Consider the following 16,210-nt stretch of genomic DNA (forward strand, 5'->3'; position numbering starts at 1 on the left):
ATGTGCTGGTTTTATATACAATCTGAAATATTTTCATCAAACAGGTTAACACAGCCTTCACAGCATCTTCTTAGTTATTGTGTTAAGACATTTGTATTCTACATTTAGTAAATTTCACATGCACCCTTGTATGATGCACCCGAAGGTATAGTCCCACCAATCACTCTCCTTCCTCCCATCCTCCCACTTCTCCTCCCTATACCCTTTCCCCATATTCTTGGGCTATAATGAAAGCTATAGCTTTCATATGAAAGCTATAACTTGGTTTCATAATAGGGCTGAGTACATTGGATACTTTTTCTTCCATTCTTGAGATACTTTGCTAAGCAGAATATGTTCCAGCTCCATCCATGTAAACATGTAAGATGTAAAGTCTCCGTCTTTTTTAAGGCTGCATAATATTCCATGGTGTACATATAACCACAATTTATTAATCCATTTGTGGGTTAATGGGCACTTGGGCTTCTTTCATGACTTAGCAATTATGAATTGGGCTGCAATAAACATTCTGGTACAAATATCTTTGTTATAATGCGACTTTTGGTCTTCTGGATATATACCTAGTAGAGGTATTGTAGGATCAAATGGCAGGTCTATTTTTAGATCCCTAAGTGTTCTCCAAACATCTTTCCAAAAGGAACATATTAGTTTGCATTCCCACCAGCATCGTAGAAGTGTTCCCTTTTCTCCACATCCATGCCAACATCTCTGGTTTTGGGATTTTGTGATGTGGGCTAATCTTCCTGGAATTAGATGATATCTCAAAGTAGTTTTGATTTGCATTTATCTGATGATTGAGGATGATGAGCATTTTTTTTATATGTCTGTAGGCCATGCGCCTGTCTTCTTCAGAGAAGTTTCTCTTAAAGTCCCTTGTCCACCCTGTGGTGGGATCACTTGTTCTTTTCTTGCTAATATCTTTGAGTTTTCTGTGGATTGTGGTTATTAGAACTTTGTCCGAGACATAACCTGCAAATATCTTCTCCCATTCTGAGGGCTATCTGCTGGCTTTACATACTATGTTCTTGGTTGTGCAGAAGCTTTTTAGTTTGATCAGGTCCCAGTAATGTATTTTTGGTGTTGCTTCAATTGCCCAGGGGATCCTCCTCATAAAATATTAGCCAGTCCAATTTCTTCAAGTGTTTTCCCTGAACTTTCTTCCAGTATTTTTATAGTTTCATGTCTTAAGTTTAAATCTTTAATCCAGGGAAAGTCTATCTTAGTTAATGGTGAAAGGTGTGGGTCCAGTTTCAGTCTCCTACAGGGTGCCAGCCAGTTCACCCAGCACCATTTGCTAAATAGGGAATCTTAAGAAGGTGTTTCTTGTCTGTATCACCAGTTCACATTTGGAAATCTCAGTTTTACGAATGAAGTAGACAACTCCCTTTGAGTTTGCTGTGCTGGGTGAATTTAGGTGGATCAACCATCTGAGTGCCAGTGATGAGTGGTTGCCAATAAGGGTAGTAACAAGCAGCATTCCAGGAGCAGATAGATTCCAGGAAATTCTGGCTGAATTATCACCCGCAAAATGCAAAATAACAACAGAAAATTGGAGACACAGAGAGTGCTAAGAGCTCCAAAATATAGAAGGAATTATGCATAAGAGCCTCTAGTCTCACAGAAGAAATGTCAGATAGAGGCTGGAAGCTAATGTGAACCATGTGATTATGAAGAACTTGAATAGGATCCACTATCTAAGACTGACTGTGGTGTTGGAGAATGAGCAACAACATCTGGCATAATTCTGATGGGTAGCCTGTTCTGCATACTGGACTCCCAGTATGAGGACTCAGGGTCAGTTATGTTTTTTGAGATTATATAAATTTCTGATCATTAATGTTTATTATTTTATATTGATCTGCAGATTTAGTATAAACCCCATCTAATAAAGCCAGCTAGTAGTAATCATAAAATTGTAATGGTGGTTATATATGTTGGGTATTGACTGTATGCCATGCAATATTCTAAGTATTCTAAACAAATTACCTCATGTTATAGAGTAAAAGCAATGGTGTGTTTGTAGCATTATTCTTCATTATAATTGTTACTTAGGATTAGTTTTGAAATCTCGGCAATGGATATTGTTGGTTGCATATTCAGTATTCACTTTCTCTTCCTCTTTTTAAAGAGAAGTCTATTTTAATTTACTATTAATATTTTTTTATTTATTATTATTATTTTTTTAATTAAATCATAGCTGTGTACATTGATATGATCATGGGGCATCATTCACTAGCTTCACAGACTGTTTACCAAGTTTCACATATACCCTTGTAAGATGCACGGCTGGTGTAATCCCACCAATCCCCTTCCCTCTACCCACTACTATTAATATTGTTACTAATTTTTTTTTTAAGAAATCCATCCTTTTCTCTACAGCCTATGAATCAGGTTATATCCAGCTCCAGATGTAAACCCTGATTCATTTTGTATAGAACAATTCTGTTTTCTTGTTCAGATCCTTGATTGTTTCAAGGTTTGATATAGATATAGCTCTGGCCAATGAAAATGAAGACAAGCTTTTTAGAACGTTGTACAAGTTTTGCCTAACTCTTCCATGAGGGCATCCTGGAGGTACCCACTTTACAGATGACACATCATGTGGGTGAGAAGTTGGGACTATATTCTAGAGCCGTCTAGCTGCTACAAAGCCCAGGCCCTTTCTACTGGAACATGCAATTGCTCCCTTATGTATGTGATAACAGTATAACCCCCTCTTCCCAGATGTAGATGTCTTGATTCCTGGAATCTTGGAATATGTTACCTTTCATGGAATTAGGTAGATGTTGCCTTAATTTCAAATGTAATCAAATAAAGGATTTTAAATTGAGGAGGTTATCCTGGATTATCTGGACAGGCCCAATGTAATCACAAGGATCCTTATAAGAGGAAAGCAGCAGAATCAGAGTGAGGAGATGTAATTATGAAAGCAGACGGCAAAGGGTTGTAGTCATGAGCTGAGCATTCTCTGGGGCGGGGGCGCTGTTGTATGCTCCTCTAGAACCTCTAGAAAGAATTCAGTTCTGCTGCTACCTTTAAAAAAAAAAAAAATTAGGGGTTACAAGTGTTCTTGTTGCATGGGTGAATTGTTCAACACTGATGTCAGGGCCTTTACTGTGCCTGTTACCAGAAGCACCTTGTAGCCAATAGATAAGGTTTTATCCCTCACCCTCTTTCCTCTCTGCCCCCTTCTTAGTTTCCAGTGTTCTTTATTTACACCACTTTATGATCATATGTGCCCATCCTTTAGCTCCCACTTATTAGTGAGAACATGTGGTGTTTGTTTTTCTATTCCTTAATTTCAGCCACATAAGACCCATCTCAAATGTCTCACTCTAGAGCTCTAAGATAATAAAACTGTGTTGTTTTAAACCATTAAGTCTGTGGTAATTTGCTGCAACAACATTAGAAAATTAATATATCACATAAGTATAGTCATATTTGTAAGCATCTGAAGTATGATCAAATTTCAAAGTACATGAAGAAACTTTAAATTTTGAAATTTGACTAGTTTACCCTTCTGCTTGGCTCTGCCATAGTACAAAGTACTACAGTTGTTTCACCATCTGCAAACAGAAACTACCTGTACATTGTTTAGGTAATTTGATTCCACTTCATTTATATCAGTAGCACAACCTGTATATCCTCTGTATTTTTTTTGTTAAGTGTTTATGACTATCTGCTTATCTTTCTTCTGACTGAAAATATTTCATGATTTCCTGAATAATAACCATTGCAGTCCTTAGAATAGATGTGCCACCATCATCAAAGTCCTTATTTTGGAAGCTCGTGTTGATTTACATCTTAGGCTACTTTGGGCTACTTTGTTTTAAAGTATTAAAACAACTTCCTAAGGAATTTGAGGAAATTCACAAAGTTACAAAGTAAGTTATCTGCCACAAATGATACCTTTTCTGAGGAGTTGTATTATTCTTTCAAGACACAATCACTGTCTTATCTTGACTCTGCTTTACACAATGGGTTTTGGAATCTTTTTTGTGGAGATAGTCCCTAAAGATTGTATTTAGAGATCTTGAAATGATTTGGCTATTGAAAAGAAAATATATTTACTAGGCATAATTTACCAAAGGCACCCAGTTTTCTACAAAATGGGAATAATAAAAAAAAACCCTGCATATCTCAAGAATATTGATTTTTGCAAAAAAAATTTGATTAAAAAATATGCATTTTGTTGGGATTGCTTTCCAAAGTGCTCTACAATCACAGTCTATAGGTGGCACTTAATTCCAACTCCAGAATAACCACACAATATTGTTTCCAGTGCAAAGATCACCTCTCAGCAGGGGCCACCATCTGTGCGGAGTATGCGTGTTCTCGTTGCGTAGGGGGTTTTCTCTAGGCACTCCGATTGCCTCCAACATCCCAAAATGAGCACACTTGGTTCTTTGGTAGGTCTGAATTGTCCCCGTCTGAATGAGTTGGGGATGTGGATGTGTGAGCGTGCCCTGTGATGGAATGGTGTCCTGTCCACGGTTAGGTCCTGTCTTTCACCCTGAGCAGCCAGGATTGATTCTGGCCACCTGTGACCCTGACCTGGAATAAGTGGATTGTAAAGGAAAATGAATGAATACAATTGAGTAACAAATAAAAAATTGTAAAGTAGACGATGATTGCACATCTGCATGATGATAAATGATGCTGTGAGGAAGTGCTCAGTAATCCTGCCGTCATTGTTACCGCTTGATTTTGACCTGAGTGCTGGTAGGATGTGCTTCTTACAACATGTGATTTGCAAACATTTAATCCACCACCCCTATGACCACTATCACTCACTGATCTTCCAAAAATTGGGTAAATAATTAGTTTATTTGTTTTTGTTAATCATTCTTAAATGTATATATAGTTCACAACTATTTTTATGTTTTCTATGATACAAAACATAATATGCTCATGGATCAGTGGAATCAACATTGTTTAAAAGTCCATACTACTAAATGTGATTTATAGATTTAACGCAATATCCATGAAAATACCGACATCGTATTTCATGGATGTGGCACCTGTGGCTCAAGGAGTAGGGTGCCGGTCCCATATGCCGGAGATGGCAGGTTCAAACCTAGCCCCGGCCAAAAACCAAACAAACAAACAAAAAAAATCTTTAACATTAAACACATCTGGGGTCTTTATTTACAAGTTCAGTGACCAGAATTATGCCATAGGAACTTAATTCTTCTTTCAATCAGCTTATGGTAAAATTGGTTTCATTATACTTTGTTTCACTTAAAACCTTAATTTCCAAGAACCTGTTATGATGTTAACTGGGCTAAGAAAGTTTCTCAAACTTTTCTCAGTAATGTGGTAGTTAGGAAAATATGGGACCTATTTAGGTATTAAGTTGACTAACCTACATAAATTTACTCAATACAATATTGGTTCTCTTTTAAATTTCAATTCCCCATTTTGGAAAATGAGGCTATAAATGTAATATCTCCCTCATAAACTTGATGTCAGAATGAGATAATCAGTTTATAAAATCTGATATGTATAAAGTATTCAATAAATATTAGTGGTTATTATTTTCTCTACTCGGATTAAGTTGAGAATTTACATGTCAAACGAAGTATGTTCTGGTTATTTCATGGTCTATATTTACCATTTTATTATTTATACAGTAAGACTTAGACCTTGTTAGGTATTGTGGAACTGGATTAAGGCGAGTGTCTATTAATATAATTGAGATCGTGAGGCCCTTTCCATCACGTAATGCTGTCTTCTTCTTTTGAACTCATTTGAACCACAAGGTGATAGATGCAGTAATTCTTTTAGGGCCACCAAAGTGATGAAGTAGGGGTACCTGTTAATTCCAAGCCTACTTGAAAAACATACAACTCATAAGAGCTGTAACAGTGAGTTCCCTGCTGTGTGCTAAGGAGTTGGTGGTCGTAAGTGAAGGAAGGAATGTAATATAAGCTGGTGGGAGATGAGGAATGCTGTCAAAGAGTCTTAGACAGCCAACATTCGTTTTGACTTTCTCAGTATCCCACACAGAAACCTTATTTGTAGGCTGTAAGAAGGAAGACACATTTGGTTCAGAAATTGTTTCTTGTGACTTGATTTTATCCTGAAGTCAATCAGGCTTCTGCTTATTTACAATCGTCTGAACTAGATGTATAGAAAAATGTCCTCATACAATTTATGTCCTTATAGAGGCTATCAGGAAAAAGAGAAAATTTGAACATAAATATACATGGAAAAGGGCAGATGGATGATAAAATGCCAACAGAATGCTGGGGAATAAACTTCTGTTTTATAGTGTACATTAATTACAGAGATGGAAGAAAGCCGTATATGACCACAAAGGTAGCCCCCTAGAATTGCAGATTTGAGCATTTTGCAATCACTGAGAAATTATCTTTCAGGAGAGTGGATCAGTTTTAGATAACTAAAGATAATTATTGAATAATTATTGATAATAATTGAATTATTAGAACCCCTAAAAACAATGAGAATCCCTTCTCTTGGATGGATTCTTCTTTGTCAAGCAAGGAGGATATGATCAGAACTCTTGTATACTTCTAAAGGGAAATGCAACCCCCATTCCCAGAGGGCTTCTGGGTCCAGGCCTGAGGTCTGGGTGGTAGGTGCACCTGGGGCCAGCAGCAACTGCTGAGAAAAATTGTGATGATTGTGATAGAGTATGAAAAAAGATCATTGCCTGCTATGTTCTGGACAAAACTTCTAGACCAGAAGCTACCGAACTTTCAGAAATTCCCTTTGAGGTTCTGAAGATGACCCTGGTTACTATCCAAGTTAAAAAAATCATGCTGCTTCAGAATCGTCAGTAAGTCTCGGCCCAGGCACTGTTTTAGCCAGCCACCAGTTCCCCTCTTAAGGTTTCTGGGAGAAACAGTGCACTCCCAGAGCACATTTGATAACAGCAAGCAGTTGCTTTAACATTTTTGGGTTCTCACAGAAACAAGAGAGCCTTGGAAAATATGGAAATGGGGATTGTTCCAGACCTTATACTCTTCCTTAATGGCAGGTTTATGAGTTGGTTATTTGGTCATCAACATTTCAGCATGTCCACTAGTCAGTATCATTGACACTGTTCCTGAACAGAAAATGGCTCTAAATGGCTTGTGTTGTAAGAGAGGAAGAAGACAAGTGTGCATAAAAAAATATCACCATGATAGTGGAAACAGTTCTAATTGGATGTTAAAATAGGATGCTTTCCATTTCAGCTGAGGTCTGGAAGGCCCACTATTCATTAGGTGCTAAGTAGCCATTGTCCAGAGGTGGAATTGCCATGAAGCTAATAAAGCCTTAACTTCAGCATACCTCAGGTACGTGACCCACTTTCAAGGACCTGTATTTAAGGATGTACTAACATTTTGTATTATTTTTCTTCAAGGAGCTATTCTAATTGTTTACGTTCCAGGCACTGCAACATTTAGATCTATAGGGAGCGAAGTATTCTCATACAGGGGTAAGTATACTTCTGGGGTCCCAACACTTTCCAAGAGGTATACAGAACATATAGATTTTTTTTTTTTTTGTCTGAAACAAAGTCTCACTACGTCGCTCCCTGTAGAGTAATGTACTGTCACAGCTCACAGCAACCTGCAACTCTTGGAGTTGATTTTCTTACCTCAGCCTCCCAACTAGCTGGGAGTACAGGTCCTGCCACAAAGCCCAGCTATTTTGTTTTTGTTGTTTTTGCCATTGCTAATAGGCCCAGCTGGGATTGAACTGACCAGCCCTGGTGCCATGTGGCCAGTGCCGTAACCACTGTGCTATAGGTGCTGAGCCCAAATATAGTTTTAACATTATCAATCTCTGTATCTGCAAATTTATGTTTTTGTGTTTTTCTTTTTTACAGTAATTGTTTTTCCTGTGATCAAGACCAAACCTGTGATCCAGGTGTCATGTTCATTTTTCTTCCACATTTTCCCCGTTGTAATTCCTTCTCTCCTAATTTACAATACAAACTCATCATTTTTTTTTTGTCCTGAATCTTAATGTGGTTAATTCCTATGCTCCCCACCTCCCTGCAACCACATACACCAGGTATAGAGATATTTAGGTTCCAAACAAAGAGACTTTATAAAAACATTGCATTTAGGGAAGACTTCTCTAATCCAGACCCCATTTTTATCACTAGCTTAGTTCCCATTAAGGGCAACATAACGTTAGAAGGGAAATATTTTCACCATGTTAAAAGGTTCTAAATTTAGATGGTTTCTTGCATTTAGAGTCCTTGCCTATTCTGTCCACTGACTATTGATGAAGAATGGAAAGACTATGAAGAATCCAAGGAGGGCAAAACAAAGAAAGGTGGAAATGCTTATTTCATCCACGCAGCAAACCTGAGGCTCTTTGACTCCTTTCCCACCATAGAATTAGAATTCAAAAGAGAGAAACATACACAAAATAGCACATTTATTTTAAATAAAAAATAAAGTCAGTTTTTTAATAGAAAGTCATGTGATTGATTTTAACACAAGGGTTTGCTTTGCCATTAATTTTATAACAAATATTTTCCATATGTAGAATGAGCCCAATCAGTAGGTCCAAGGTTTTTAATAAAAAAAATTAGTATGGCATCCCATGATTGCATTAATGTACACAGCTATGATTTAGTAATCAATAAATTAAAAAAAAAAAAGATTAGTTCCCTATCCAAAACAATTCTTTTGGAAAAAAGTGTTAAAATCAACCATCTTTCCCCCTTACCATTTCTGATCATGTAAAATTAATTCAGGTGCCTCTAAGTGAAAGAATAATGGCATGATTGTTATTTGCTAATTCTTGGTTTGCTTACCAGAATCAGAAAATAAACTATTGCAATGACAATCTAGCCTTTAAAAAAACAGATCATTCCATTTTTAAAAAATAAAATTGCATTAGGAGCTAGTCTAGTTGTGATTTTAAATACCTTTTTTGTGATAAATCATCATGTAACTTTTGACATAAATTTTAAGAGTTCCATGAATTGAGAAATGTTGCTGTACCCAAATTCTTTGCATTGCCATTATCTTTTTTATGTGAACTAGTTTTCTTATGTTTATGTCTCTGAAATATAGAACACATTTAATGCTGAATTCTGTTATTCCAGCAATAAATACTATTAATTCATGAATACATAACTACTCAAAAATAAAAAGTCTATCCATCTCGTTGATATACTTCTTTTGAACAAAATTATAATTTTTAAAAGTATTTATCATTTGTAATGTATCCAGCTTGTTTTGATTAATTTTATAGTAATTATAACTGTAGTGAGGACCTCATTCAGAAGAATTCTTAAAACACTTAGAAAATTGTAGTTGCAACAATTTTTAAATTATGCAGTATTTTGATTTATATTCAGATTTTAAATATAGAGAAGTATTCAGGGTGATAGAAAAATGATTTCAAGCATAACAATACGATACATTAGGCAACATTCCTGTGGAGGGAATTAAAATGGGGTTAAGTTTAAAGAGTGAAAAGGATGATGTAAAATTTCTAGCTATTAGAGACCTTGTTCAAGTATTTAAAAAAGATATTGGTGGGTATCAAATGCTGGGATAGATTTCATCGTATGCATTAAAACAACAATGAAACAGGTTTTGTTTTAACATCAATAATTCTATCCTTAGTAGAGGAGGAGAGACAAGATGGCGGACTGAAGCCAGCTTTCAACAGAGGCTCCCGTCCAGGAGAGTTAAGGGACAGGAATTTAGTAAGTATCCTGGTGGATTTGAGCCGCACCAAGAGAGAAAGTTGAAGAATGCACATCAACACCGCTGAGGTAAGCTGTGATCTCAAGGACACAAACAAAAGCAAAACAGCTCACTTCTGGATATTCTGAAGCCACACCCCCTGTCTCCCTGGGCAACCAGAGGAGGACACCAGTGAGCAAAGGATTTGCCTGACACTGCTCACAAACCCGGGAAGTTTCCAGGGCAGGGCCGACACAGAGAGGTAATCGGACACAAACCTCCAGCAGCAAAGATGTTTGAACTCAGAACAGCCCGTCTTCTGTAGGCTATTTTAGCAGAAACAGAGACAGAACCCCACAAAGTTGTCTGTTCTGTTCTGTTAGCAACATCAATCAGGGACGGGGCTAAGCCGAGTGAACACCTCCCTCCCACCACCTGCATCAAGCACTCAAAGATGTCAGGCCCCATCTCCTCCTGCTAGATAGTGGCAGACTGCAGGGGCCTGGCAGACTTCCTTGCAATTCAGGCAGGTGCAAACCCCTGGAGTATCTGTTCACTACAGGCAACTGGGTTAGCCATCTGCAGAGATACCAGTGACTGGGTCCAACGGAGGGGCAAAGTGGGGAAGGAGACATCAACCTTCCCAGACTGATCTGTTTGCTAGGTTGCTCCTCCTGACTCCACGCAGACTGGAGTAAGCCATATCAGAGGAGTCACCGGACACCTGTGATCCAGTTCCCAGAGACCTCTTGAACACACTCCCACCCGAGACAGGTGCCGATTGAGACAATTGATTTGGACCTTTTGAACTGAACTAATAGACTGAGGACTTTTCAGGAGGTGCCCTGGGTATGCGGTTGTAGGAAGGTTTGATTTTCCTTTTCCAACTGGTGTCAGAGGTGGGTGGACGGGGTGACTTAATTGCTGGTTTTTCCACACAGCTGAGACTTCAAGCCAGAGTAAACGTTACAATAGGATCGAACAGAAACCAACTGAAAACAAGACAGAAAAACTTAGTCCCACCACACAAGACAGGGCCCCAGTTTCTCAGGCCACAACACTGTACGGGCCCTCGATAAAGCCCCAGGGGAAAAATCAAAGGGAGTAAAATAACCATGGGGCGGAATCAGCGGAAAAACTCTGGTAACATGAATAACCAGAATAGATCAACCCTCCCCAAGAAAAGATACGGCAGATGTGACTGAAGATCCCATTCATAAACAACTGGCTGAGATGTCAGAAATTGAATTCAGAATTTGGATTGCAGACAAGATTAATAAAATGGAATTAGGAATTCAAGGAGAAATTCAAAAGTTGTCTCAAGAATTCAACGAATTTAAAGACAAAACCACCAAAGACTTAGACACACTGAAGCAAGAATTTACAGCCCTCAAAGATATGATAAATACACTAGAATCCCTCAGCAACATAATGGAGCAAGCAGAAGAAAGGATTTCTGACATTGAAGATAAAGTCTTCGAATGCTCCCAAACTCTCAAAGAGGAAGAGAAATGGAGAGCAAAAACGGATCACTCACTCAGAGAACTCTCAGATAATTTGAAGAAAAGCAATATACGAATAATTGGGATTTCAGAGAATGATGAAGTGGCCTCGAAGGGCACAGAGGCCCTTCTGCTTGAAATTATGAAAGAAAATTTTCCAGACATGCCTAGAGAATCTGAAATTCAGATAGCAGACAGCTTCAGAACCCCAGCACGATTCAACCCCAATAAGTCATCCCCCAGGCATATCATAATTAGCTTCACTAAAGTTAACATGAAAGAGAAGATTCTCAAAGCAGCCTGGCGAAAGAAAACTATTATGTACAAAGGAAAGAATATTAGAATAACTGCAGATCTCTCTGCTGAAACTTTTCAATCCAGAAGAGGGTGGTCATCAACTTTTAATCTCCTAAAGCAAAATAACTTTCAACCCAGGATCTTGTATCCAGCTAAACTGAGTTTCATTTATGATGGAGAAATTAAATACTTCAATGACATTCATATGTTGAAAAAATTTGCCATAAGTAAACCAGCTCTTCAGGATATTCTCAGACCTATCCTCCACAATGACCAACCCAATCCTATACCACAAAAGTAAACTCACTCAGAAACTTCGGATCAAACTCCAACTTCCACACTGGTGAAAGGATTAAAAATGTCCACTGGACCTTTGAAAAACTCGATACCCAAAATTCCACCAGACTTATCAATACTCTCCATCAATGTGAATGGCTTAAACTGTCCTCTAAAGAGGCATAGGTTAGCTGACTGGATACAAAAACTCAAGCCAGATATTTGTTGCATACAAGAGTCACATCTTAACTTAAAAGACAAATACAGACCGAGGGTGAAAGGATGGTCACCCCTATTTCAGGCAAATGGTAATCAGAAAAAAGCAGGTGTTGCAATTTTATTTGCAGATACAGTAGGCTTTAAACCATCAAAAGTAAGGAAGGACAAGAATGGTCAGTTCATATTTGTTAAGGGTAATACTCAATATGATGAGATCTCAATTATTAATATCTATGCACCCAACCAGAATGCACCTCAATTTATAAGAGAAACTCTAACAGACACGAGTAACTTGATTTCCTCCAGCTCCATAATCGTCGGAGATTTCAACACTCCTTTGGCAGTGTTGGATCGATCCTCCAGAAAGAAGCTGAGCAAAGAAATCTTAGATTTAAACCTAACCATCCAATATTTAGATTTAGCAGACATCTACAGAACATTTCATCCCAACAAAACTGAATACACGTACTTCTCATTAGCCCATGGAACTTACTCCAAAATTGACCACATTTTAGGTCACAAGTCTAACCTCAGTAAATTTAAAGGAATAGAAATTATTCCTTGTATCTTCTCAGACCATCATGGAATAAAACTTGAATTGAGTAACAACAGGAATCTGCATACTCATACAAAAACATGGAAAGTTAAATAACCTTATGCTGAATAATAGCTGGGTCAGAGATGAGATTAAGAAAGAAATTGCCAATTTTCTGGAACAAAACGACAATGAAGACACAAACTATCAGAACCTCTGGGACACCGCAAAGGCAGTTCTAAGAGGGAAATTTATAGCACGGCAAGCCTTCCTCAAGAGAATGGAAAGAGAGGAAGTTAACAACTTAATGGGACATCTCAAGCAACTGGAAAAGGAAGAACATTCCAACCCCAAATCCAGTAGAAGAAAAGAAATAACCAAAATTAGAGCAGAATTAAAAAAAATTGAAAACAAAAGAATAATACAACAGATCAATAAATCAAAAAGCTGGTTTTTTGAAAAGGTCAACAAAATAGATAAACCTCTGGCCAACCTAATCAGAAAAAAAAGAGTAAAATCTCTAATACCATCAATCAGAAACAACAAAGATGAAATAACAACAGACTCATCAGAAATCCAAAAAATCCTTAATGAATATTACAAGAAACTTTATTCTCAGAAATATGAAAATCTGAAGGAAATTGACCAATACTTACAAGCAAGCCACCTTCCAGGACTTAGCCAGAATTAAGTGGAAATGTTGAACAGACCCATATCAAGTTCAGAAATAGCATCAAGTATACAAAACCTCCCTAAAAAGAAAAGCCCGGGACCAGATGGTTTTACGTCAGAATTCTACCAAAACTTTAAAGAGGAATTAGTACCTATATTACTCAACCTGTTCAAAAAGGTAGAAAAAGAAGGAAGACTACCCAACACGTTCTATGAAGCAAACATCATTCTGATCCCCAAACCAGGAAAAGACCCAACAAGAAAAGAAAATTATAGACCAATATCACTAATGAATATAGATGCAACAATATACAACAAGATCCTAACAAACAGAATCCAGCAACACTTCAAACAAATTATACATCATGACCAAGTTGGTTTTATCCCAGGGTGTCAAGGCTGGTTCAATATACGTAAATCTATAAATGTAATCCAGCACATAAACAAATTAAAAAACAAAGACCATATGATTCTCTCAATGGATGCAGAAAAAGCTTTTGATAATATCCAGCATCCCTTCATGATCAGAACACCCAAGAAAATTGGTCTAGAAGGGACTTTTCTTAAACTGATAGAGGCCATCTACAGCAAACCCACAGCCAATATCATATTGAACGGAGTTAAATTGGAATCATTTCCACTCAGATCAGGAACCAGACAAGGCTGCCCATTGTCTCCATTGCTTTTCAACATTGTAATGGAAGTTTTAGCCACCGCAATTAGGGAAGAAAAGGCGATCAAGGGTATCCATATAGGGTCAGAAGAGATCCAACTTTCACTCTTCGCAGATGATATGATTGTGTATCTGGAAAATACTAGGGACTCTACTACAAAACTCCTAGAAGTGATCAAGGAATACAGCAGCGTCTCAGGTTACAAAATCAACATCCATAAATCGGTAGCCTTTATATACACCAACAACAGTCAAGTTGAAAAAGCAGTTAAGGACTCTATCCCATTCACAGTAGTGCCAAAGAAGATGAAATATTTGGGAATTTACCTAACAAAAGACGTGAAAGATCTCTATAAAGAGAACTATGAAACTCTAAGAAAAGAAATAGCTGAAAATGTTAACAAATGGAAAAACATACCATGCTCATGGCTGGGAAGAATCAACATTATCAAAATGTCCATACTACCCAAAGCAATACATAATTTCAACGCACTCCCTATTAAAGCTCCACTGTCATATTTTAAAGATCTTGAAAAAACAATACTTCGTTTTATATGGAATCAGAAAAAACCTCGAATAGCCAAGACATTACTCAGAAATAAAAACAAAACAGGAGGAATCACACTACCAGACCTCAGACTTTACTACAAATCGATAGTGATCAAAACAGCATGGTACTGGCACAAAAACAGAGAAGTAGATATCTGGAACAGAATAGAGAACCAAGAGATGAATCCAGCTACTTACCGCTATTTGATCTTTGACAAGCCAATTAAAAACATTCAATGGGGAAAAGATTCCCTATTTAACAAATGGTGCTGGGTGAACTGGCTGGCAACCTGCAAAAGACTGAAATTGGACCCACACCTCTCACCATTAACTAAGATAGACTCTCTTTGGATTAAAGATTTAAACTTAAGACATGAAACTATAAAAATACTAGAGGAGAGTGCAGGGAAAACCCTTGAAGAAATTGGTCTGGGCGAGTATTTTATGAGGAGAACCCCCTGGGCAATTGAAGCAGCTTCAAAAATACACTACTGGGACTTGATCAAACTAAAAAGCTTCTTCACAGCCAAGAACACAGTAAGTAAAGCAAACAAACAGCCCTCAGAATGGGAGAAGATATTTGCAGGGTATATCTCTGACAAAGGTTTAATAACCAGAATCCACAGAGAACTCAAACGCATCAGCAAGAAAAAAACAAGGGATCCCATCACAGGCTGGGCAAGGGATTTGAAGAGAAACTTCTCTGAAGAAGACAGGCGCATGGCCTTCAGACATATGAAAAAATGCTCATCATCTTTAATCATCAGAGAAATGCAAATCAAAACTACTTTGAGATATCACCTAACTCCAGTGAGACTGGCCTATATCACAAAATCTCAAGACCAGAGATGTTGGCGTGGATGTGGAGAAAAGGGAACACTTCTGCACTGCTGGTGGGAGTGCAAATTAATACATTCCTTTTGGAAAGATATATGGAGAACACTCAGAGTTCTAAAAATAGATCTGCCATTCAATCCTGTAATTCCTCTGCTGGGCATATACCCAGAAGACCAAAAATCACATCATAACAAAGATATTTGTATCAGAATGTTTATTGCAGCCCTATTCATAATTGGTAAGTCATGGAAAAAGCCCAAGGGCCCATCGATCCACGAATGGATTAATAAACTGTGGTATATGTACACCATGGAATATTATGCAGCCTTAAAGAAAGATGGAGACCTTACCTCTTTCATGTTTACGTGGATGGAGCTGGAACATATTCTTCTTAGTAAAGTATCTCAAGAATGGAAGAAAAAGTACCCAGTGTACTCAGCCCTACTATGAAACTAATTTGGGGCTCTCACATGAAAGCTATAACCCAGTTACAACCTAACAATAGGGGGAAGTGGGAAAGGGAGGGGATGGAGGCGGGGGTGGGTAGAGGGAGGGGGATCAGTGGGATCATACCTGTGGTGCATCTTACAGGGGTATTTGCGAAATTTGGTAAATGTAGAATGTAAATGTTTTGGCACAGTAACTGAGATAATGCCAGGAAGGCTATGTTAACCATTGTGATGAAAATGTGTCAAATGGTCTATGAAGCGAGTGTATGATTCCCCATGATCAGATCAATGTATACAGTTATGATTTAATAAAAAAAAATAATTCTATCCTGGCTTGGCACCTGTAGCTCAGTGGTTAGGGTGCTGGCCACATACACCAGGGCTGGTGGGTTGGAACCTGGCCCGGGCCTGCTAAACTACAATGACAACAACAACAAAAATAGTTGGCAGTGTAGCGGGCACCTGTAGTCCCAGCTACTTGGGACTGAGGCAAGAGAATTGCTTAAACTCAAGAGTTGGAGGTTGCTGTGAGCTGT

Source organism: Nycticebus coucang, chromosome 7, assembly GCF_027406575.1.
Source record: "Nycticebus coucang isolate mNycCou1 chromosome 7, mNycCou1.pri, whole genome shotgun sequence".
NCBI lineage: Eukaryota > Metazoa > Chordata > Mammalia > Primates > Lorisidae > Nycticebus > Nycticebus coucang.